We start from the raw sequence: 26,437 nt of genomic DNA, 5'->3' as shown, positions 1-26,437 counted from the left end.
CCCAGGAAGGAACCCACTGAGACAGAGAGAGACATACTTTGAGAAAGAGACAGGAGCCCAGGACAAGGAATGGCTTCAGAGCTTAGATTACTGCCTAAAAGATGATGGGGGTGGGGCTGGAGACGTGATCTTTATCTAATCAGACAGTCTACCCAGGAAGTCCCTGAGATCAAAGCCAGGGGGCTTTTTATTTAGCCCTGTGTCAACTTAAAAACAGTTCTGGCAAAGCCACAGATCTGGACAAGCTCACACCTCGCCCTACCCCCAACGCCCTGACCTGTCTCTCCACATCTGAACCCTCTTAACATTCCACTTGGAATAAAACCCTGGGATGAAAAGAGTCCCAGGGATTACTGTAGGAAGAGACAACATTTGATAAAGCCAGGGCAGAAAGACGCTTAGCGAAGCCACAGTCCTTCCTGGCTCCTCGGAACAACTAGGTGTACACTCTGGGAAAAGGCGGCACCATTTCATTTCTCTGCATAGATTCCCTGCCACCCACCATCAAAGTCCTCAAAGGTACATGGCTACTTGTCACAAGCATTTTCCCCCACCTGCCAGACGTTGTGTCAGGACAACTCTGAGGAAAAGCAGGCACTAAGGGGGAGCAATTGGACTGTGACATGGGAAGCACAGCTATGGTCCCCAAATCTTCCTTGGTCAAAAGGAGGAGGGGATGGGCATGGTCGAGGGGAGGTGTATTCACATAAAGCAGGAGACACACTAAGACTTGCCTGCTGAAAAGGTAGGTGCTGAGGAGACTGGGGACTGGTCCAAAGGGAATGGGGTCACTTCTCAGAAATACAGTGGCTCAAACAGGACAGGAAAGTTGGAATCACACTACAAAGGTAGAAAGAGCTTATTATTCTTATACACGCTGTGGACTGCTCCTAAAGTTGATTATTAAAATAAATATTTTAGAGGAGAATTTAACATTCATCTTGAGAGAAAACCTTGTTCTTCAACCACAGTAGCGTGAAATGGAGGCTTCCTCATAAAAGAGTGGAAAAAGCTTTTTCTGTCCCCTCCTCTGGACAAAATTTATTTTTTAATAGCCAACTTGATGAGAAATGCATTATTTCTTGTGAGCCTTTCTGGGTTTCTATGTGGTCAGCTCATCACTTTTAGGATGAGTTTTTCTCTAAGCGATGTCTTCTGTTTCTTCCTTCTAATAAGGACCACAATTTGCACTGAAGAGGAATTATCGTTTTAAGCTAAGAAACATGTGAAGTAATTGACTGATGTTCTGTAGGAAAACAGTGCAACTTTCAAGCACCGTCTCTAGGATCTGGCTGTGAAATCAGCTTTAAAATCACTCCCAAAGCTTGTGTAACACTTTACAAAGCGTGTACCCATGGGCCATCTCTGACTTCCACGGCCCCAACTCACAGGTAAGGAGATGAAAGGTGAGAGCGATTAAGTGACTGGATTAAAAATACACTGGGCATTGTAGGGATCAATTGCCTCGCTCTCTGTGAAATGTAAGTAAATGTGAGGTATGTTTGTAAAATATAACTTCTAACTTCAGGACTGATGAAGACTTAAAATGATGGGCAGGACCCAAAGTTGTGAAAAGAGGGTCTTGTCTACATTTTTTGCAGGAGCATAGTATTTAGACTCACATCCTCAGTTCTCTCTGAAGACTAGTGTGTTTTCATCATGACTGGATGAGAGCCTTTTGGAAGAAAGTAAACTAAGTTTCAATTGGCTTTAGTTATGTATTTCAAATCATCAGAAAGTGTGAGCTGCCACAAATAGAAAGGGCTGGATGTTGGAGGTCAAAGAGATATCTACAAGATGTCTTTCCATTTTCTTCAATTTTCCAGGCACTGATCTCTTGGCTGGTGCCAAGTCAGGTGGCGGAAATGGCATCCAACACCTCTGCAGAAGACACCTCCTAAACACATATATACATATGTTAGTTAATAGATAATTTAAAGCCGGAAGCACCCTTAGAAATCACCTAGTTTAAATTTCCTATTTTCCAGATGAGAAAACTAAAGTACAAGGGCAGGGGGTGGCCAAGAGTCCTGCTCATGGAGCTGAAGAAAACGCAAGGACTTCTAGCTCTGATGATCAGAGTTAACACCATTTGGTCAGATGATACTTTGTTTTTTTCCACTGCTTCTTCTCTTGGTGGTCAGCTATTTCTTTCTTGCTACTCCAAAGAAATAAATCGGAATGTTTCTCTTTGTTTTATACCAGGGTTCCAGCCTGAGAGCGGCTAGAGGCGAGGAAGAGAGAGACACTCCATCCAAGTGACCACCAGGGGGTGCGCACAGGACAGCCCCGCCACTGGGGGGGTGACCCTAGAGAGTCTCCCTTCTCATGGGAAACACATGTGATACCACAACTGAGACTATTATCTTTTGTTCTTAGCGAGGGGTTAGAGGTCTCAGGTCCCTTCTGAAAAGCAAGGTTGCACATCTGTACTGGGAACGCAAATCTGCAACATATGTAAACCTTGTGCTTGAGGTTTAGAGCTCTTGTTTGCTTGCTTGCTCTTCTGATATCTGTCTCCATAAATAAAATGGGGAGAAGCCTGTCACTTTGTTTCCAAAACAAGGCAGAAGAGAGCTGTGATTAGATGCCATAAGAGGGCTCACAGGTCTGCTATGGGAAAAGGGATGGGATGGGAGGGCTCCAATGGAACTCACCACTCCCCAAGCTGTTTCCTGAAGTAGTCATCTTGTTGTCCCCAGAGACATGTCGGTGGACAAAACCCCTCTGCTGCCATCAAAGGACAAAACTCCCTCCAGGAGAAGCCAGATCCAAAATAATCAGCCCTTCAATGAATCCCACCTGCATCAAAACACTGAAATGTGGTGAATATGTATTTATTCATAATTCATTTGATGAACTGGGAATTTGGGCATGTTTTTTCTCCTACCTGCCATGAGCTATTCATATAGCTGCTTATTAAAAGAAGTTTTTAAAAGACAAATATTTAACACTCACCTTCAAAGAAAACCCAGAAGTTTGAAATGGAGGCTTCTTTATGGATAAAAAAGTTTCATCAACCCCACAAAAACTCTCTTACTACCTGTTGTGGTCACTTCCTCCACCCCCACCCTACCAGCCCCTGGCAACAACTGATCACTATAGTTTTGTCTTTTTGAAGTGTCTTGTAAATAGAAACACAAAGCATGTTGCCATTTGCAACTGGCTTCTTTCATTGGGCGTAATGCTTTGAGATTCCTCCAAGTGGTTTTGTGTGTGTGTGAGCGTGTCATTCGCTTCTATTGTTGAGTAGTATTCCATTGCATGAATATTTCACAGTTTATCCATCACCCATTAAAGGACATTTAAGTTATTTTCAGTTCTTGGAAATTATGAAAAAAACTGCTATAAACAATTATGTAAAGTTTTTTGTGGACACATAAGATTTCATTTCTTGACACCCTCTGGCGAGAGCACCAGAACCACAACTAACTGCTGGACAATCATCGACAGGAAGACACTGGAGCTCACCAAAAAAGATACCCCACATCCAAAGACAAAGGAGACGCCACAATGAGATGATGGGGGGGGCACAATCACAATAAAATCAACTCCCATAACTGCTAGGTAGATGACTCACAAGCTGGAGAACATGTATACCCCAGAAGTCCGCCCGCTGGAGTAAAGGTTCTTAGCCCCACATCAGGCTTCCCAACCTGGGGGTCCAGCAATGAGAGTAGGAATTCCTAGAGAATCAGATTTTGAAATCTAGTGGGATTTGACTGCAGGACTTTGACAGGGCAAAGAGAAACAGAGACTCCACTCCTGGAGGGCACACACAAAGTAGTGTGAGCATCGGGACCCAGGGGAAGGAGCAGTGACCCCATAGGAGACGGAAGCAGACCTACCCGCTAGTGTTGGAGGGTCTCCTGCAGAGGTGGGGGGCAGCTGTGGCTCACCATGGGGACAAGGACACTAGTGGCAGAAGTTCTGGGAAGTACTCCTTGGGGTGATCACTCTCAAGGTCCACCATTAGCCCCACCAAAGAGCCAGGTAGGATCCAGTGTTGGGTTGCCTCGGGCCAAACAACCAGCAGGGAGGGAACCCAGCCTCACCAATGACCAGACAAGTGGATTAAAGTTTAACTGAACTCTGCCCACCAGAGTAACAGCCAGCTCTACCCACCACCAGTCCCTCCCATCAAGAAGCTTGCACAAGCCTCTTAGATAAACTAATCCACCAGAGGGCAGACAGCAGAAGCAAGAAGAACTACAATTCTGCAGCCTGTGGAAGGAAAACCACATTCACAGAAAGATAGACAAAATGAAAAGGCAGAGGACTCTATACCACATGAAGGAAAAAGATAAAACCCCAGAAAAACAACTAAATGAAGTGGAGATAGGCAACCTTCCAGAAAAAGAATGCAGAATAATGATCGTGAAGATGATCCAGGACCGCAGAAAAAGAACGGAGGCAAAGATTGAGAAGATACAAGAAATGTTTAACAAAGACCTAGAAGAATTAAAGAACAAACACACAGACATAAACAATACAATCACTGAAATGAAAAATACACTAGAAGGAATCAGTAGCAGAATAACTGAGGCAGAAGAACGGATAAGTGACCTGGAAGACAGAATGGTGGAATTCACTGCTGCGGAACAGAATAAGAAAAAAGAATGAAAAGAAATGAAGACAGCCTAAGAGGAACAAGATAAAACACCAGAAAAACAACTGAATGAAGTGGAGATAGGCAACCTTCCAGAAAAAGAATTCAGAATAATGATAGTGAACATGATCCAGGACCTCAGAATAAGAATGTAGGCAAATATTGAGAAGATGCAAGAAATGTTTAAAAAAGATCTAGAAGAATTAAAGAACAAACAAACAGAGATGAACAATACAATAACAGAAATGAAAACTACACTAGAAGGAATCAGTAGCAGAATAACTGAGGCAGAAGAACGGATAAGTGACCTGGAAGACAGAATGATGGAATTCACTGCTGCGGAACAGAATAAAGAAAAAAGAATGAAAAGAAATGAAGACAGCCTAAGAGACCCCTGGCACAACATGAAACATGACAACATTCACATTATAGGGGTCCCAGAAGGAAAAGAGAGAGAGAAAGGACCTGAGAACATATTTGAAGAGATTATAGTTGAAAACTTCCCTAACATGGGAAAGGAAATAGCCATCCAAGTCCAGGAAGTGCAGACAGTTCCATACAGAATAAACCCAAGGAGAAACACACCGAGACACAAAGCAATCAAATTGGCAAAAATTAAAGACAAAGAAAAATTATTGAAAGCAGCAAGGGAAAAATGACAAATAACACACAAGGGAACTCCCATAAGGTTAACAGCTGATTTCTCAGCAGAAACTCTACAAGCCAGAAGGGAGTGGCATGACATATTTAAAGTGATGAAAGGGAAGAACGTACAACCAAGATTACTCTACCCAGCAAGGATCTCATTCAGATTCAATGGAGAAATCAAAAGCTTTACAGACAAGCAAAAGCTAAGAGAATTCAGCACCACCAAACCAGCTCTACAACAAATCCTAAAGGAACTTCTGTAAGTGGGAAACAGAAGAGAAGGAAAGGACCTACAAAAACAAACCCAAAACAATTAAGAAAATGATCACAGGAACATACATATCAATAATTACCTTAAATGTGAATGGATTAAATACTCCAACCAAAAGACACAGGCTCCCTGAATGGATACAAAAACAAGACCCATATATATGCTGTCTACAAGAGACCCACTTCAGACCTAGGGACACATACAGACTGAAAGTGAAGTCATGGAAAAAGATATTCCATGCAAATGGAAATCAAAAGAAAGCTGGAGGAGAAATAGTCATATCAGATAAAATTGACTTTAAAATAAAGAATGTTACAAAAGACAGGGAATACATAATTATCAAGGAATCAATCCAAGAAGAAGATATAATAATTATAAATATATATGCACCCAATATAGGAGCAGCACAATACATAAGGCAACTGCTAACAGCTAAAAAGAGGAAATCGACAGTAACACAATCATAGTGGGGGACTTTAACACCTCACTTACACCAATGGACACATCATCCAAACAGAAAATTAATAAGGAAACACAAGCTTTAAAAGGCACAATAGACCAGATACATTTACTTGATATTTATAGGATATTCCATCCAAAAACAGCAGATTACACTTTCTTCTCAAGTGCGCACAAAACATTCTCCAGGATAGATCACATCTTGGGTCACAAATCAAGCCTCGGTAAATTTAAGAAAATTGAACTCCTATCAAGCATCCTTTTCTGACCACAACACTATGAGATTAGAAATCAATTACAGGGAAAAAAAGGTAAAACAAACACAAACACATGGAGGCTAAGCAATACGTTACTAAATAACCAAGAGATCATTGAAGATATCAAAGAGGACATCAAAAAATACCTAGAGACAAATGACAATGAAAACACGATGATCCAAAAGCTATGGGATGCAGCAAAAGCATTTCTAAGAGGGAAGCTTATAGTAATACAAGCCTACCTCAAGGAACAAGAAAAATTTCAAATAAACAATCTAACCTTACACCTAAAGGAACTAGACAAAGAAGAACAAACAAAATCAAAAGTTAGCAGAAGGAAAGAAATCAAAAAATCAGAGCAGAAATAACTGAAATAGAAACAAAGAAAACAATAACAAAGATCAATAAAACAAAAACCTGGTTCTTTGAGAAGATAAACAAAATTGATAAACCATTAGCCAGACTCATCAAGAAAAAGAGGGAGAGTATTCAAATCAATAAAATTAGAAATGAAAAAGGAGAAGTTACAACAGACACAGCAGAAATACAGTGCATCCTAAGAGACCACTACAAGCAACTCTATGCTAATAAAATGGGCAACCTGGAAGAAATGGACAAATTCTTAGAAAGGTATAACCTTCAAGACTGAACCAGGAAGAAATAGAAAATATGAAAAGACCAATCACAAGTAATGAAATTGAAACTGTGATTAAAAATCTTCCAGCAAACAGAAGTCCAGGACCAGATGGCATCACAGGTGAATTCTATCAAACTTTTAGAGAAGAGCTAACACCCATCCTTCTCAAACTTTTCCAAAAAATTACAGAGGAAGGAACACTCCCAAACTCATTCTATTAGGCCAGCATCACCCTGATACCAAAACCAGACAAAGATACTACAAAAAAGGAACATTACAGACCAGTATCACTGTATGTATATTGATGAATATAGATGCAAAAACTGCAGCAAAATACTAGCAAACAGAATGCAACAACACATTAAAAGGATCATGGACCATGATCAAGTGGGGTTTATCCCAGGGATGCAAGGATTCTTCAATATATGCAAATCAATCAATGTGATACACCATATTAACAAATTGAAGAAGAAAAACCATGTGACCATCTCAATAGATGCAGAAAAAGCTTTTGACAAAATTCAACACCATTTATGATAAAAACTCTCCAGAAAGTGGGCATAGAGGGAACCTACTTCCACATAATAGAGGCCATATATGACAAACCCACAGCAAACGTCATTCTCAATGGTGAAAAACTGAAAGCTATTTCTCTAAGATCAGGAACAAGACAAGGATGTCCACTCTCACCACTATCATTCAACATAGTTTTGGAAGTCCTAGCCATGGCAATCAGAGAAGAAAAATAAATAAAAGGCATACAAATTGGAAAAGAAGAAGTAAAACCGTCACTGTTTGCAGATGATATGATACTATACATACAGAATCCTAAAGATGCCACCAGAAAGCTACTAGAGCTAAGCAATGAGTTTGGTAAAGTAGCAAGATACAAAATTAATGCACAGAAATCTCTTGCATTCCTATACACTAATGATGAAAAATCTGAAAGAGAAATTAAGGAAATACTCCCATTTACCATTGTAACAAAAAGAATAAAATACCTAGGAATAAACCTACCTAAGGAGATGAAAGACCTGTATGCAGAAAACTATAAGACACTGATGAAAGAAATCAAAGATGACACAAACAGATGGAGAGATATACCATGTTCTTGGATTGGAAGAATCAATAGTGTGATAATGACTATACTACCCAAAGCAATGTACAGATTCAAGGCAATCCCTATCAAACTACCAATGGCACTTTTCACAGAACTAGAACAAAATATCTTAAAATTTGTATGGAGACACAAAAGACCCCAAATAGCCACAGGAGTCTTGAGGGAAAAAAACGGGGCTTGAGGAATCAGACTCCCTGACTTCAGGGTATACTACAAAGCTACAGTACTCAAGACGATATGGTACTGGCACTAAAAGAGAAATATAGATCAATGGAACAAGATAGAAAGCCCAGAAATAAACCCACGCACCTATGGTCAGCTAATCTATGACAAAGGAGGCAAGGATATACAATGGAGAAAAGGCAGTCTCTTCAATAAGTGGTGCTGGGAAAACTGGAAAAGCTACATGTAAAAGAATGAAATTAGAATACGCCCTAACACCATACACAAAAATAAAGTGAAAATGGCTTAGAGACCTAAATGTAAGACCAGACACTATAAAACTCTTAGAGGAAAACATAGGAAGCACACTCTTTGACATAAATCACAGCAAGATATTTTTTGATCTACCTCATAGAGTAATGGAAATAAAAACAAAATAAACAAATGGGACCTAATGAAACTTAAAAGCTTTTGCACAGCAGAGGAAATCATAAATAAGATGAAAGGGCAACCCTTAGAATGGGAGATATATTTGCAAATAAATTAATGGACAAAGGATTAATATCCAAAATATATAAACAGCTCATGCAGCTCAATATTAAAAAAACAAACAACCCAATCCAAAAATGGGCAGAAGACCTAAATAGACATTTCTCCAAAGAAGACATACAGATGGCTAAGAAGCACATGAAAAGTTGCTCAACATCACTAATTATTAGAGAAATGCAAATCAAAACTGCAATGAGGTATCACCTCACACCAGTTAAAATGGGCATCATCAGAAAATCTACAAACAAGAAATGCTGGAGAGGGTGTGGAGAAAAGGGAACACTCTTGCACTGTTGGTGGGAATGTAAATTGATACAGCCACTATGGAGAACAGTATGGAGGTTCCTTAAGAAACTAAAAACAGAATTGCCATATGACCCAGCAATCCCACTACTGGGCATATACCCAGAGAAAACCGTAGTTCAAAAAGACACATGCACCCCAGTGTTCATTGCAGCACTATTTACAATAGCCAGGTCATGGAAGCACCCTAAATGCCCATCGACAGACGAATGGATAAAGAAGGTGTGGCACATATATACAATGGAATATTACTCAGCCATAAAAAGGAATGAAATTGGGTCATTTGTAGAGACGTGGATGGATCTAAAGACTGTCATACAGAGTGAAGTAAGTCAGAAAGAGAAAAACAAATATCGTATATTAACACATACATGTGGAACCTAGAAAAATGAACCTGTTTGCAGGGCAGAAATAGAGACACAGATGTAGAGAGCAAACTTATGGACACCAAGGGGGGGAAGTGGCAGGGGTTGGGTGGTGTGATGAAGTGGGAGATTGGGATTGACATGTATACACTAATATGTATAAAATGGATAACTAATAAGAACCTGCTGTATAAAAAAATAAATAAAATAAATTTCAAAAACATAAAAAGATTTCATGTCTCTAGGGTAAATATCTAGTAGTTGGATAGTTGGGTTATACGGGAGTCTGTTTGACTTTTTAGAAACAAACAAATGATTTTCTAGACTGGCTGTACCATTTTGCATCCCCACCAGCAATATATGAGCGTTCCCCTTGCCATCCATCCTTGTCAGTGCTTGATGTTGTCAGTAGTTTTTATTTTAGCCATTTTAATAGGTATATGGTAGTACCTCATTATGTTCTTAGTTTGAATTTCCTTAATAGTTAATGATGTTGAACATATTTTCATGTGTTTATTTGCCTCCCATATGTCTTCTTTAATGGAATGTCTTTGCAAGTCTTTTGCCCATGTTTAAATAGGGTTTTATGTTTCTGTTGAATTTTGAGAGTTCTTAATATACTCTGGATACAAGTTGTTTGTCAGATGTGTGATTTTCACATATTTTCTCCCAGAATGTAGTTTTTCTTCTCATTTTCTTAAGAGTGTATTTTGCAAAGCAAAAGTTATTAATTTTGACAAATTCTAATTTGTCAATTATTTTTTAATCTATTGAGGTTTTTGTGTCATGTCTAATATGTCTGTCAAAACCCAGGTCAGGAAGATTTTCTCTTTTGTTTTCTTTAACATTTTTATATGGTTTTACATTTTATATTTAGAGCTATGATTCATTTTGAGTCAACTTTTTTATAAAGTGTAAGTTTTAGATTAAGGCTCCCATTTTTGCATAGGATGTTCAATTATTCCAACATCATTTGTTGAAAAAACTATCCTTTCTCCCTTTAATTATCTTTACACCTTTGTCAAAAATCAGTGGATTTTACTCGTGTGGGTTATTTTCCAAGTGCTCTATTCTGCTTTGTTGACCTTATAGATCAATACGGTCTTGATTACTGTAGCTTTAAGATAAATCATTAAATCAGGTTAAGTTCACCAACTTTATTCATTTTCTCAGAATTTTTTTTGGCTATTCTAATTCCTCTAGTTTTCCATATAAATTGTAGAATCAGCTTGTCCTTATCTACAAAAAAACCCTGGTGGCATCTTGATTAAAATTGCATTAAATCTATAGGTAAATTTGGGTAGAGGTGACATTTTACTATGTTTAATCTTGCAATCCATGAACATGATATGTCTCTCCATTTATTTAGGACATGTTTGATTTCTTTCATAATATTTTGAAGTCTTAAGCTTACAGATTCTGCACATTTTTTTAGGTTTATAAGTTAAGCATTTCTTTTTTTTTTTTTTTTTTTTTTGAGCTACTGTTTTGAGTAATTGTTATGGGCTGAATTTTGTCTCCCCAACATTCGTGTGTTCAAGTCCCAACTCACAGTAACTCAGAATGTGACTGTATTTAGAGATAGAGTCTTTAAAGAGGTAATTAAGTTAACATGAGGTGTTTAGGGTGGGCCCTAATCCAATAGGACTGGAGATTAGAACACAAACACACACAGAGAACATCATGTGAAATACACAAGGAGAAGATGACCATCTACAAGCCAAGTGAAAAGCCTCAGAAGAAGCCAACACCTTCAAAACCTTGGCCTCAGCCTCCACAATTGTGAGAAAATAAATTTCTGTTGTTTAAGCCACCCGGTCTATGGTACTTTGTATGGCAGCCACGGCAAACTAATACAACCCTTCTTTTTTTTCAAAGTTCAGTTTCAGTTGTTCATTGCTAGTATATAGAAAAATGGTTGTGTTTACCGTATATTCCATAACCTTGTTAAGCTCACTTCTTAGTCCTATGAGCTTTTTCTTAGAGATACATTGAGATTTTCTACGTAGACAATCATGTCCTCTCAAATAGAGACAGTTTTATTTTTTCCTTTCCAATTTGAATGCCCCTTATTTCTCATTCTTGCTATTGCAATGGCTGGGACTTCCAGGATAATGTAGAAGAGGAATAATATGAGTATATATCTTTGCCTTTTTCCTAATTTTATAGGAAAAATGTTCAGTCTTTTTTTATCCATTAGATATGATGTTAGCTGTAGGATTTTGTAAAATATCACTCTCAAGTTGGAGATGTTTGTTTTATTCCTTGTTTAAGACTGTTTATCATGAATGAATAATAATTTTTGTCAGATGCTTTTTCTGTATCTATTGATATGATCGTGTGGTTTTTCTTCTTTCAACTGTTAAAACATTGGATTACATTGATTAATTTTAAATATTGAATCAGCTTTGCATTTGCTAGAAAGCCCCAATTAGTTATATACATTGTTAAATGTGATTTTCTAATATTTTTGTAGATTGTTGCATCTGTATTCATTAGTGATATTGGTCTGTAGTTTTCATTTCTTCAAATGTCTTTGATTTTGGTATCAGAATAATAATGGCTTCATAAAATGAGGTTAGAAGTGTTGCCTCTTCCTTTGTTTTCTGGAGGAAATTTTAGAGAATTAGGATTATGTCTTAAAATAACTAGCAGACTATGCCAGTGAGAAAAATCCAGCCTGGAATTTTCTTTAGTGGAAGCTTTTAAACTATGGATTCAGTTGATTTACTAGTTATAGGACTATTCAGGCATCTCTGTTATCTTGGGTGAGTTTGGTTGTTTGTGGGTTTTGAGAAATTTCTTCATTTCATGTAGACTGTAGAATTTAAGTGCATTGAGTTGCTTATAGTATTCCCTTATTACCTTTTTCATGTTTGTGGGGCCTGTATTAACCTTTTTTAGTCCTGACATAGGTCATTTCTGTCTTCTCTTTCTTTTCCTTTAACAGTCTTGCTAGAGTTGCTTTGTTCTATTGATCTTCTCAAAGAACCAGCTTTTGGTTTAAGGAATTTTCTCTCTTGCTTCTCTGTTTTCAATGTCATTGATTTCTGCTCAGATCGATATGATTTCCTTACTTTGGCTGCTTTGAGTTTGTTTTCCTCGCCCTCGTTTCTACTTTTTCTTAACCTTGAAGCTTGGATTGATTTGAGGCCTCCCTTATTTCCTAGTATAAGCATTTAATGCTTTAAACTTCCCTCTAAGAACTGCTTTATTTGCTTTCCACGATTTTGATATGTTGTATTTTCATTTTTGTTATGTTTTACATACCTACTAATTTTCTGTTTGTCTCTTCTGTTTCCTTATTCCTCTGTTTCCTTAATCCTCTTTTTCTACTCTCCTGCCTTCTTTTGACTGAACCTTTTCAGTGTTCCAAGACATTTTACCCACACCTCAGACAGACATTCCCAACAAGCCAGTGTCCTCCCGACTCAAAACCCAGCCCAAAATAACAAGAACATTCAGAAGTTTCCTGCTTTATGAGAAGCCACCATGCCCACATTTTAAAGCGCATATTTCCATAGAAACAGGAGTGATTATTTACATTATCAAAAAATTTATTTAAAGGATCTGTAGTGGAACATCCTGTCCCCCGTTCTGATAAAATTGACTCCGTTTTCTGTTGGAGAATGACTCATGCCTGCTCATAGTTCATGTGACTTGGGTTGTACGAACCTACACTTTTTAATTTTTTTTTTTTTTTTTTTTTTTTTTTTTTGCGGTACGCGGGCCTCTTACTGCTGTGGCCTCTCCCGTTGTGGAGCACAGGCTCCGGATGCGCAGGCCCAGCGGCCATGGCTCACGGGCCCAGCCGCTCCACGGCATGTGGGATCTTCCCGGACCGGGGCACGAACCCGTGTCCCCTGCATCGGCAGGCGGACTCTCAACCACTGCGCCACCAGGGAAGCCCTACACTTTTTAATTTTTGCTTAAGCCAGTTTGAGGTGAGGGTTTGTTTTTTTTTTCTTTTCTTTTGGTCACTTGCAAAGAGAGAGTCCTGATGATGAATACAAATTCCTGTACATAGGAAACTCCACTGTGCTTTCAAGTTTTTGTTTTTTTTACTTTACTCTCACTTCTTTATTTGTTACATTCCATGACACTGGTCTGTGAATTCCACAAGGACCAGGACTGTGACTCTCTTGTTCACCATACAATGGTTTATGACCAGCACGTATTTGTGGAATGAATGAAGGGCCACTTGTCTTCAACCGGAGTTAGTTGGTGTCAGGGTGCAAATGGTTGGTGGTCTCCCTGAAGGTAATGAGGCTGGGACACGTTTCCTGACCATGAGTGGGCTGATCTGAGTATAAAGGTAATTCCCCACATTACTTCCTCCCTTGGGCCATGGCCATAACTGTACACTCATTCACTGTGTCCCTAGAGATCACAAAAAATGTTATCCCATCCTGGGCAACTTCTGACAGTATTCTTTGTCGTTCTTGAGATAGAGCTCACTTACTTCAAAATTGCATTAGCCTATGATTTTGTGGGTCCGAGTCCATACTTAGACGCAGGGCTGACTACGTAATTTGGGGAGCCCGGTGCAAAATGAAAATGTGGGGTCCTTGTTCAAAAAGCAGGAAAAAAGTGTCATTAAAGCTACTAAGCTATAAAGTGTTTCCCTCTCTTCCACAATAATTCTTGACTTGTCATGGTGTTTTTTATTTGCTGTTTAATGTTATTCAAAGTAAAGAAAAATTAAATTGAAATTTTAAGTCATTAGCATGAATTTCACCATTCGTCTTTACATTGTGCACCACCAGTTTTAAGTACAAATATAAGAGCATTTAACCTGTGTGAAGAATCACCAAAATCACACATTTTGCATTTCATAACTCATACATGTGTATATATTTCATTCTTATCAGAACAGTGGAAATGCTGCAAAAACTAACTCAAACGTTTTAATTTCACTTCTTCATATACTCACATTCTACCTACAGTCTCTGTTTGGGGCTTACTGATGAGTTAGGAAGGACAAGAGGAAAAGGAGCTATACATTGTCCAACCTTTCCCTTCCCTTTCATGTCACTTTCAGCATACACAGTTGGCTAATAGAGGATGTGATAAGATTTCTTGATCATGCATGTTTCTTACAATGCCATTTTCTTCTTTATGCATTCTAAGAAGCTTCTGGTTTGAATGGCAAGTGTAGCCTCCCACAATGTCGGTGCTCTGACTTGCTTTGATGTTGTAGACATGCATGCTTCCAGTCTAGCTGAACTCCCATGCATCACAGGCCCACCAGAGTTCTGTGCTCACGGGCCATCACAAAAACTCTATGGGAATGAACAGGAGACCCACATGTTGTACACACCTCTTCTGCTCACGTACGCTCCATTACCCTGCCAGACTTCATTTACACAGGTTAAAAGATAAAATTATTAAGAATGTCAAGATAGCAACAGCAGAGCATTCAACCAAGCGTGGGGTCCTTTGGAGCCCAGACCCATGCAGCTGCCCGAGTCACACACCCATGAAGCTAGCCTGGCATGGGTGTTGTAGAAATCACCAATAAGATGATTCTGCATCTTTTACTTATTTTATTGCTTTACTCACACTTGACCTCCTGGGAAATCTGCAGAATCCAGTGTGACATTTTGAGATCATTAACCGCCTGACAGGGGAGGAGAGAGAAATTTAAAGCAAATGTGTCAGGAGTCACACCTAATCAAAGATCAATCCAAAACCAAGATAAAAGCACCTTGGAAATTACAACATGAGTCAATAGCAAGATAGGGTTTGATCTCAAACATTTTGGGGACAGGTCAGGTCTGTCAAGGAGCATATAGCCGCTCTCCAAAACATCTTGAAATGAAAATATTCACATTTTTTCCACCTGCTACAACCCCTTTACCCTGCCTCCTTTCAAAAAGACACAGTTGATGTTCCATATGTAAGCTATAACGTTCAAACTTAAACAGCTTGGTGATATAACTGGATTGTAGACCACGTGGAAAACAGTACCTCATTGTTCTATCAACAAGAAATAAATCTTACGATATATTAAAGGTAATATACATTTTATACATTACACAAATATATTTCTTGTGTCATTTTTATTTTTGAAATCTTTTAAAAGAGTGTTCAGATTCTATTTGACATTTCCTAGAGGACTAAGGATTGTCATGTCAAACATCAGTTATCATACTTTCAATTGGATTCAAAAAATATTTATTCAGGAGCATTTATAGGCAAGGCATTATGCCAAGACTAATGGCTGTCTTAGTCAGTCTGGGATGCTCTAACAAATATACCATAGACTGGGTGACTTATAAACAACAGAAATTTATTTCTCACAGTTCTGGAGGCTGGAAGTCCGAGGGTGCCAGTGGGTTTTGGTGAGGTTTTTGGTGAGGGCCTTCTTCCTGGTTTGCAGAGAGTCAACTTCTCCTTGTATCTTCACATGGTGGAAAGAGGACGAGCTAGCTCTCCAGCCTCTTCTTACAAGGGCACTGACCCCATTGACGAGCGCACCACCCTCATGGCATCATTACTTCTCAAAGGCCCCACCTCCAAATATCATCACATTGGGGTTAGAGTTTCAACCTATAAAATTTGGGGGGATACAGTCAATTCATTGCAATGGCCCTGCTATTTGGTTTTTATGATCCAATTGGAGAGGTAAGGCAGATGCTTAAGTTCAAAATTCCTCTCAAAACACAGCAAGTGCTATTACATAAATCTAAACAAGTACCATGGGGACACAGAAGGAAAGGGAGAGAACATTATGGGATTCAAAAGTGTCTTGTAGGATGACTTGTGATAGCAAGAAAGGGTGTGCCATACAGGAATTTCACAGGTAGGAAATGGAAATTCCCAGGTGTGAAATAGAGCAAGGTGTTTTGTTGGAACCTCGGGTCATATGTTTGGCAATATATGAAACAGTGAGAGAATATTAAACATATCTACATATAATGGGGAGCCACAGAAGGATTTGTCATAGAAGGATGGCCTCAGGGTTACACTTTAGTGCAGCTATGCCTTTTGAAATGTGTAAGATTGTTTGTACTTATAAAAACTGTTGTACTATGTGTTATTTTAACTTGTTATTATAAGTTTTCTGTCACTTTTTGGTCTGCCAGCTATTCTCGATACTATCAGGATATATGACTGATAGTACATTCAGGTCTAACTTTCTATTATAATTCTGTTTCTAGTCTACTAAAAGCTAAATAGCCAAGATTATTAGAACTGTATTTAAATAAGCATAAACAGGTTATGAGAAATTGGCTGAAATTAACTATTTCTCTAGATTGTTTATTATTTCACTTGGTAAACAGCAAGGATGCACCTTTTAATGCATGGGTTTCAATTCCAACAAAGCTTAAGATTTCTAAAGGAAACATTTGATTGAAAATAGTGGAATAGAAAATGATTAGCTTTTCTTCCTACCCAAATCTTATTAAAATGAGCCAAGGAATTTTAAAAAACAAATTACTCAACAAGGTTAAAAAGAAGGAGAGACAATTTGCTATAAATGCTTTCAACAAATTTTTGGAAGGTGAGAAATGGATGGAGGAATGGTAATTACCTTGGCAGAAAGAAGAAAGGAGAAAGGAGAAAGCCAATTGCTTGCAGACAAGTGGGAACAGAGCTGCTTCACCCTGAAGAAACTCTGAGTGGCTCAGTGTTTATAAGCAGCGAAAATTCTAAAAGGAAGGCGAGAGTAAAGCCCAATGTGGAAAAGGGCATTTGTTGGACGTCTGCCCATAGCGTGGTTGAGCCCATAAGGTCTCCTCTCCCATCATGTGCATCCATGCAGCTATGCTTTCTTTGCTTCGGGGCAGAAAGTTGGAGATTTATTCTTCAAAGTAGCTGGACTTGGCCAGCAGGCCCCGAGAAATGCAGAGATGAAGTAAGGGTAAAGTAAAAGTCTGTGTGGCATACTGTGGATGCCCCAACCCCCCTTCCCCACCTGGCTTCCAGAACACCTTTTACCCATTCAGGCACACGCACAGACACACAGACACACACACACACACACACACACACACACACACATGCAGGAGATCCAGGTTACCCTCTAATCAGCCCAGAGAAATGACCTATATAGATGATGACATTTGGGAATTCTTCAATGAACCAGTGATTCACATCCTGATCACCCTATGGTAAACTTTACCATATGGTAGAGTTTACCCTATGGGTAAAGTTTTCCCATCCATGGTCTCAGTGTCACCAATCATCGTGCCTCACTTCTGAATGCAGACTGAGCAGTTTTCTTCCTCCTGACACCAAATACATGGTGTCTTTTCCAACACCATTTCTCCAACTCTCTGACATCGACTGGCTGTCCAATAACTCAATTCAGTTCTGGCACCATCTACCTGGAGTTAAGGTCCAATCCCACAAGTTAAAAGGTTCAGTCCCACAAGATTGCCCCACTGTAGATGCCAATCACATGTCTCAGGCCACCCGTACTTCTGACTGACCAGCTATAAATTGGGTGTTCTCACAATCACCTCCTCTGGTTTGATAATTTGCTGGATTAACTCACAAAACACAGGACAGCACTTTACTTACTATTAGTGCTTTACTATAGAGGATACAACTCAGCACGGTCAAATGGAAGAGATGCTCAGGGTAAGGTATGGGGAGAAGGTCACAGAGTTCCCATGCCCTCTGTGGGCACACCACCCTCCCAGCACCTTCATGTGTTCACCTACTCAGAAGCTCTCTGAACCCTGTGGTTTAGGGTTTTACAGAATTTTCATCACATAGACATGATTGATTAAATCACTGGCCATTGGTGATTGAACTTGATCTCCAGCCCCTCTCCCTTCCCCAGAGACCAGAGGGTGAAGCTAAGAGTCCAAACCCTCTAACCACGGCTTGATCCTCCTGGGGACCAGCTACTATTCTGAAGCTACCTAAGATACCTCATTTCAAAGAGAAAAAGAAATGGAACAGAATTAATGTAGGAATGAATAAAAAATTGAAAATATTAATATTCTCAAATAGAAAAGAAAAGAAAAATTTCATCCAAAAAGAGCAGGTTGCTATGAAACATAAAAAAATTAAAGCAAAAAAAAAAAGCCCTTGAAAATAAAAAAAAGGTCGCAGACATTTTTTAAACTTCATAAAAAGTTGACAACGTTGAGGAAAATTCCCAGAGAGAAGAGGCAAAAGTCAAGGAAATAGAAACTAAGAAAAGAAAGGAAAGCAAATTAGAGGATTAACCCAACATCCACCAATAGGAGTTGCAAAAAGAATGGAAGAAAAGAGAGAAGAGAAAATTATCAAAAAAAAACAATACAAGTTCCCAAAACAGAAAGACATAGGTTTCCACTGAAAGCATTCTCTGAAGACTCTAGACAACAAGAGATGAAAATTTTACACCAAGGTGCACAAGTGAAAAATGTCTGAATAGTAGGGTGAAAAGCTTCCAGGAACTAAAAACAGATGATATAGAAAAGAATGGCAATCAAACAGTCATTAGGTAAGAAGAGTCCAGATGGACATTGAGTTATGTCATGGCTTTTGCAATCCTGAGAGAGAATGAGTTTCAACCGGGACCGGCTTCCCATATGAGCTACCCGGGAAGTCGCACAGGTCTCTGAACTCAGAAGGGCACCTCACACTGGGGTTTAATGCTGTGGTCACCACTTTTTAGATCTTAATAATTTTATCTTTGAATTTGTCTTTTCTGAGTCTGATAGGACAGTGGTGCGTGTCTCCTGGCACCTCCTCACTTCCCTGAAGTGGGTTCCTTGCTATCTGTTCCCTGACCCCTGCCGAGAGATTACTTCACTCACCCCACAAGTATCCTCATGCCTGAGGGAGTGTGACTTTAAAACAGCAAAGAAAAAACTCCATGAGAGGTTGAGAGAAAAAGGCCACAAAAGAAAGGAAAAACCTTTTTTCCTGCTTTTTTGGAGAAAACAAAAGGGCCTCACATTTTCATTTTGCACTGGGCCCCATGAATTATGTAGCTGGCCCTGGTTTCAATTTAGAGACTGCTTGAGAAGCAAGACTTTTTTTGTACCTCAAAAGCTCAGCTGTGAATATCACCAAAAGATAAAAAGAGCAGGTACTCCTAACATTGGTTGACTTTATAACGATGTCACGATGGTTCCAATGTGGACCGGCATCCTATGTTTGGAAATTCCTGGTATCAATGTGTCATTCCTGACTACAGAATTAGGGTGCTGACACTGGGTATTTGATTCACAGTAGGACAATTTCTGACCAAAAAAAAAAAAAAAGAAAGTTTCAGAACTAGATTCTCCCAAGGGAATCTGTGAGTGAATTTGGGGGGTTAGCGGAGATTTTGCCATACAAATACAGGCACCTGTATTTGGGGAGTACCTTGGGGTCTTCGAAATTCAAGTTAAGGCAAAACCATCTCAAGAAGGATGAGACTCTGAAAATGGCCACCAAGAATGAAAAGGAATTCCTGGTCTGGGGAGTTTTAAGAGGAAAAAAGGTTCCTGCTCATCTGGACAGGCATAGTTGGTGTCAGAAGCAAAGGGTGGAGGGGGTGGGAAACTCAGACAGACCCTCTAGGGCCTCCCACCTCCTGAGTCTTCGATTTTCATTTTCTTAGACACCAAGGTCACTGCCAGCTGTGAGAACAGCCAAGTCAGACCTTGCTTTTGAAGTCTGTACTGCTACTTGCTTCACGAAGATCCACATTCCTGAGGTGCTGAATTCTCCCCCCATCTTTCCCCTGGCTGCCACCCCTGTAGCCTCAGGCCTCACCGGATTTGGTGACCTGACAACTGCCCTTTACACAGGGATTCGTATCATAAATTGCCACGAGGAGGCCTCTGATACACGTCTTCGTCTTCCTCACAAATTTCTGCTGTTGTGATTTCCAGGCAGACACTGGCGTCTACACATGTGGCAGGCTTGGGCCTCATCAGACAGGTTCTATTACTTGGTCGCCAGGTGGTAACCATATTATTTCATGCTTCTCGGGAACTTTTGTGCAACACAATTACCTTTGACAGTTCTTGAGTGGGACAGCAATTTTCAGCAAGTGTTCTCAGTAACCAGAGGCCAGAAGGAAAGGAAACGTGAGGGCTTCAGTTAAGCTCTGAGTGTGGCTCTGACAGCTCTTCAGCGCCTCTGCGGTGTTAGAAATCGGAATTCTCTGGAAATTCGGGCACGTGGAATTTGATGGAAGGTGGCTGAGCAGGGCCAATGGTTCCCACTGTATTTAAGAAAAACTTTGTCCTTACACAGGATAAGAAGTTCTACCTGGCGGAAGTTCTTCTGAGCTGCAGGATACAGTAGAGTTTTCTTTCACTGGGGTTTCATGCTAGAGATATCTTGTCCTCCTTCATGCTAATTCCACACTGCAAAGACAGTGACATTCACTTCTTGAACTTGCCTGAATTTATAACACCCTCAGCATTCCTCAAGTTATCCAAGAAGATGCAGGTCAATTCACCCTCCACATATTAGTTTCTAGTTTCAGGAAAAAGATATTAAGTCATCACAGGTGGGTTGTTCAAAATCTGGCCTTACAGAGTGAGAATATGAAAGTCAGTTGCTTCTCCTCACTCCCCCACCCCCTCCAGCATTACCAACACACACACACACACACACACACACACACACACACACACACACACACACGTCACTTACTAGGATAATACAAAACAAAGTACCTGCAGTCTCTAGTCACACATCATAGAAAATGAAAAGAACCGACCGGTCCCCAAATCATCAAGTATTAAAAGGGCTGATTACACATAATTGATAACTGCAGAATTCAAGGCTGGTGGGGTTGAACATGAGGTCACATGGCCACGACCAAATCCCAGAGGACGGAGTCCCACTCACATCCCGCTGGCCCGGTGCAGAGCAAAACTTCCCTTTGACACACCCAAGGGAAGAGCCTACCCTTTGCTCCAATTTCATTAGCAGTGTTTTATAGACAAGCTTTCTTTTGATCTCCAATGACGAGACACACGATATCATCAGCTCTAAATCAAGCCACATTTTCCCCCTCTCCCTAACACTGGTCTCATGGGCAAGGAAAACACCAGCTAATCTCTAACATGCTGCAGGTTGCAACATCCCCGGGTGCCATCATTTGTCACCTTCTTTTCTTGCTTACCAGCCACTTTGTCAATAACACTTATTCACGGAACCAACTTTGATTATAAACTTTTCCTGCATACCTCATCCCGACCAGAGTTTAACATTTGGCCATTATGGCTTCTGAACTTGTTTCCATGTGTCTCTGAACTTTGTTCTTTCCTTATATGTGACCTTTGGAGCATATAAGAGAACAACAAGTCCAAAAAGAGATCTGCAGAGGGTGTAATAGCAAATAACTCAATTAGACATGGTCCTTGTTTCCCAAAGTCACAAGTGGTGGTTTGTCAACCTTTTACAAGAGTTGAACATGAATCTTCTGCTTGGTTTGCAAGATAAGAGGAGACACCACAGCCAGGCGCTATGTGTGTAATCAAGCCCTTCCCACATCATGCCCAATAGGAAAACAGTAGGTTGAGGTCTCTTATTTGATTAGTTTTAAAATAATAGCCCTGGGCTTCCCTGGTGGTGCAGTGGTTGAGAGTCCGCCTGCCGATGCAGGGGACACGGGTTCATGCCCCGGTCCGGGAAGATCCCACATGCCGCGGAGCGGCTGGGCCCGTGAGTCATGGCCGCTGAGCCTGCGCGTCCGGAGCCTGTGCTCCGCAACGGGAGAGGTCACAGCAATGAGAGGCCCGCGTACCGCAAAATAATAATAATAATAATAATAATAGCCCTAAGCAGTTTCTTTCTTGTTATAAAAACATGAAATGTGTCTGTTTACCTAAATATCAGGAAGTACAAAGGAGCAAAAAGTTTTTTAAGAAAAGGAAATACTCAAATTTCTCTTGTGGGATCACTGTCGGTTTGTTAGGCCAATACTTTCTCACTTGGATGCCTCTACGGCAGAGTCTAAAGAAGATAAATATTACCCAGCCTCCTTTGCAACTTAGGTGGTCATATGTCACATTTCTAGCCAATGAGACCTAAAGAGAAAAAAAAAAAAACCTCCTAAGGGAATTTCTGGGAAAACTGGATTGTCCCATCTTCTTCCCTTGATTGGAGCTGCAGCATCTATCTTGGGACCCTGAGACAGTCAGCATGAGGATGAAACCCATATGCGAAGGGCAACAAAGTGGGCACCTGGGCATCATTAAGCAACTAAACCAATGTCAGCAACCTCCCACCACCAGAGTCCTTATCAAGTGGGAAAATAACTGCCAATTTATTTAAGCCACTGCTAATTGCATTTTCTGCTACATGCAGTGCTCCTAAATATACCCAATCACCTAGAAAAAGTTTCATTTTATCAGCATACACTGTTCTAAGGGCTTTAGTTTTGAAAGAGATTAAAATACATGTCTTTTTGTTTAACCCAAAACTTTTCAAATTTGCCATTTAAATCAACATCAGTAATAACTTTACTTGTGTAATAATAAAAATAATAACAACTGATGTTCTTATGGCAACTTAGCTTTCATTATCTCATTACTCTTACCCCCATTTTGTTTTGTTTTGTTTTTTTGGCCGTGCCCCGTGGCTTGCAGGATCTTAGTTCCCCGACCAGGGACCAAATCCCAGGCCCACGGCAGTGAAAGCGCTGAGTCCTAACCACTGGACCGCCAAGGAAGTCCCCTCTTATCCCCATTTTGAAAGTAAGAAAACTGTGACTATAGTTAACAATACTGTATTCTATATTTGAAAGCTGCTAAGAGAGTAGCTCTTAAAAGTTTTCATCACGAGAAAAAAAAATTTTTAACGATGTGAGGTGATGGATGTTAACTAAACTTAATTGTAGTGATCATTTTGCAAATACATAAATCATGTTATTCACTGTAAACCAATACAGTATTATATGTCTATTATGTCTCAATGAATCTAGAAAAAAGAAAGGAAAGAAAACTGAAGTGCAGAAGAGATTGAAGTTGTCCAGGAAGTAGCTGGGACTTAAATTCAAGTATTGTGGCTGCAAATACTTCCCTCTTTCAGTCATATGATGTGCTGAGTCTTCTCCAGGGAGTTCCAGAAAATACTCAAATGTACTGCTTGGAGATAGAGTAAACAAGAGCTTGCCCAAGGTCAATTCTAAAAGCCAGCTGAGATGTCAACCGTGTTCAGAGCAAGGTTCATTTCCTAAGCAGGTCACCCAGACAGAGCCTGGTGGCCCCATGGCCCACCATTGTGTGAGGTAGGACTTGTTTCCTGCAATGGAGTGACTGTCTGTTCTCACCAAAATTCATATGTTGAAACCCTAATCCCAATGTGATGGTATTTGGAGGTCTGGCCTGTGGGAGGTTATTAGGGTGGAGCCTTGGTGGGGAATTAATTATAAGAAGGAGCCAGGGGGGCTAGTGAGCTTTCTTTTCTGCCATATGAGGATACAACAAGAAGATAGCCATCTGCAAACCAGGAAGAGGGCCGTCACCAAGAACTCAAGCATGCTGACACTCCGATCTCAGACTTTCAACCTCCAGAACTGTGAGAAATAAATGCTTATTGTTTAAGTCATCCAGTTTAGGGTATATTTTTATAGCAGCCTGATCTGACTAAGGCACTTCCCAAAATGTCATCACAAACCAGAGAATAAGCATGCTAACTCTTCCTAATCCCCTAGAAATAGGATGCCTTCATCTTTCCTTTTCCAATACCTTTCATTTGCTTGGGTGAGCACACCTCAAATTTGGTTTTTAAATACAAGAACCAATTTTCTACAGCACCATAATTAAGAAACTAGACTTTGTATTCACACAGCCGAATTCCATTCTGGCTCCACTACTTACTAGGTGTGACTTTGGACAAGTTAACTTCCTGGGAATTCAGTCCTCTTGCTATAACAAAGGGATAATATATTCACAATATTTCAAGAGAGTTTTGAGATTTAAATGAGATAATGTGACCTTGAGAATGTGAAGCTCATATATAAGGTGCTTTATGCATATTTTTGATGATCTCTGGTCTCTTCCAATTCTATAACTCAGTAACAGGAAAAAGGAAATGGGAATGGGTACTAATATAAACATATCTCTTTCAACTCTTTACTTTCTACCAAAACTGCATCAAACGCACCTCTCTTCTTTTTTTTTTTCTTTTTTTCTTTTTTTTTTTTTTTGCGTTACGCGGGCCTCTCACTGCTGTGGCCTCTCCCGTTGCGGAGCACAGGCTCCGGACACGCAGGCTCAGCGGCCATGGCTCATGGGCCCAGCCGCTCCGTGGCATGTGGGATCCTCCCGGACCGGGGCACGAACCCGTGTCCCCTGCATCTGCAGGTGGACTGTCAACCACTGCGTCACCAGGGAAGCCCCTTCTTTTTTTTTTTTAATTGAAGTATAGTTGATTTACAATGTTGTGCCCGTCTCTGCTGTACAGCAAAGTGACTCAGTTTTACACATATAGACATTCTTTTTTTAATATTCTTTTCCATTATGGTTTATCCCAGGAGATTGGTTACAGTTCCCTGTGCTATACAATAGGACCTTGTTGTTTATCCATCCTATATATAAAAGTTTACATCTGCTAACCCCAACCTCTCAGTCCATCCCTCTCCCGACCCCTATCCCATTGGCAACCACAAGTCTGATCTCTACGTCTGTGAGTCTGTTTCTGTTTTGTAGATAGGCTCATTTGTGCCACATTTTAGATTCCACATATAAGTGATATCATATGGTATTTGTCTTTCTCTTTCTGGCTTACTTCACTTAGTATGATAATCTCTAGTTGCATCCATGTTGCTGCAAATGGTATCATTTCATTCTTTTTCATGGCTGAGTAGTATTCCATTGTATATATGCACCACATCTTTTTTATCCATTCATCTGTTGATGGACACTTAGGTTGTTCCCATGTTTTGGCTATTGTGAACACGCACCTCTCCTCTTATAAACTGGTTTGTTTGCTGCCGATTCATTCATGGTTGATGTGGATCTGGTGTGTGTCTGCCTTTGTGGCCATCAGGGTGGCAAGACCTTCCTCCACCAGCAAAAAGATTACAATTCACTGAAGGTTCAGATGATGGTTAGCATTTTTTAGCAATAAAATCTTTTTTAAGGTATGTACATTGTTTTTTTTTTTAGACATAATACTATTACACACTTAAGAGACTGTAGTTAGTATAAACAGGACTTTTATATGCACTGGGAACCAAAAAATTCGCGTGACTCAATTTATTGTATTCACTTGATTGTGGTGGTCTTTACTAAACCTGCAATATTGCCGCTGTGTGTCTGTATATACTGGGAGGCATTGTTCACTGGTAGCCACCAGTATAACAGTCTAACACGGGCCAAGTAGCAGGAGAAGGTGATGAGAAACTAAGGAAATATGTAATTATCAAAGATGCCAGCCTCTGACTGTTGCTATTGGTATGTACCAGAAAATTTAGTTTTGAGAAAAATAGAGGCTGTGGCCCAAAGAAGTGACATAATAACACCACTCCTTGTGCTAAACATTAAAGTATAAGAAATACTTTATAAATATTATTCCTTCCCACCTCTCTGCTAGGCCAGTGCCATTATCCCACTTTTGCAGATGAGGAAACAGAAGGTCTGAGACATTAAATCATGTGCCTAAGATCGTGGTTCTGGGGAAGAGAAGGGCCAGGATTTGAACTGGGGTCTGTCTGACTCTAAGGTTGGGGGGAAAATCCACTAAGCAAACTGTCCAACTATGGCACAAGTACTAGAAAGGTCACTGGACAGGTCAGAAGACCTCAGTCTGAGCCTTCAATCTGCACTTTCTATGTGACTTGAAGCAACTTATCTGTTCTGTTTGAACTTGGCCTGTAAAATTAGGGTTGATGGTAAGGCAAAGGAGATGATGCATCTATGAACAGGTTCAGCAAACAGCCACGACCGCCTCCTCTTTGAAGTCCTTTCTCTCACCTCCTCTTCTCTCCACCCTTCTCCTGACGATGGACTTAGTGGGTGTACCAGTTGCTTTTGCTACCTAACAACTCATCCCAAAACTTAGTGGCTTAAAACAAACACCATTTATTATTTCATTATTTTTCAGAATTCTACAATGGGTTGGATGGTTCTTCTCATCTGGGCTGGCTTAACTAGTCTCTC

This window comes from Tursiops truncatus, chromosome 15 (assembly GCF_011762595.2).
Source record: "Tursiops truncatus isolate mTurTru1 chromosome 15, mTurTru1.mat.Y, whole genome shotgun sequence".
NCBI lineage: Eukaryota > Metazoa > Chordata > Mammalia > Artiodactyla > Delphinidae > Tursiops > Tursiops truncatus.
This window is presented reverse-complemented; position numbering follows the sequence as displayed.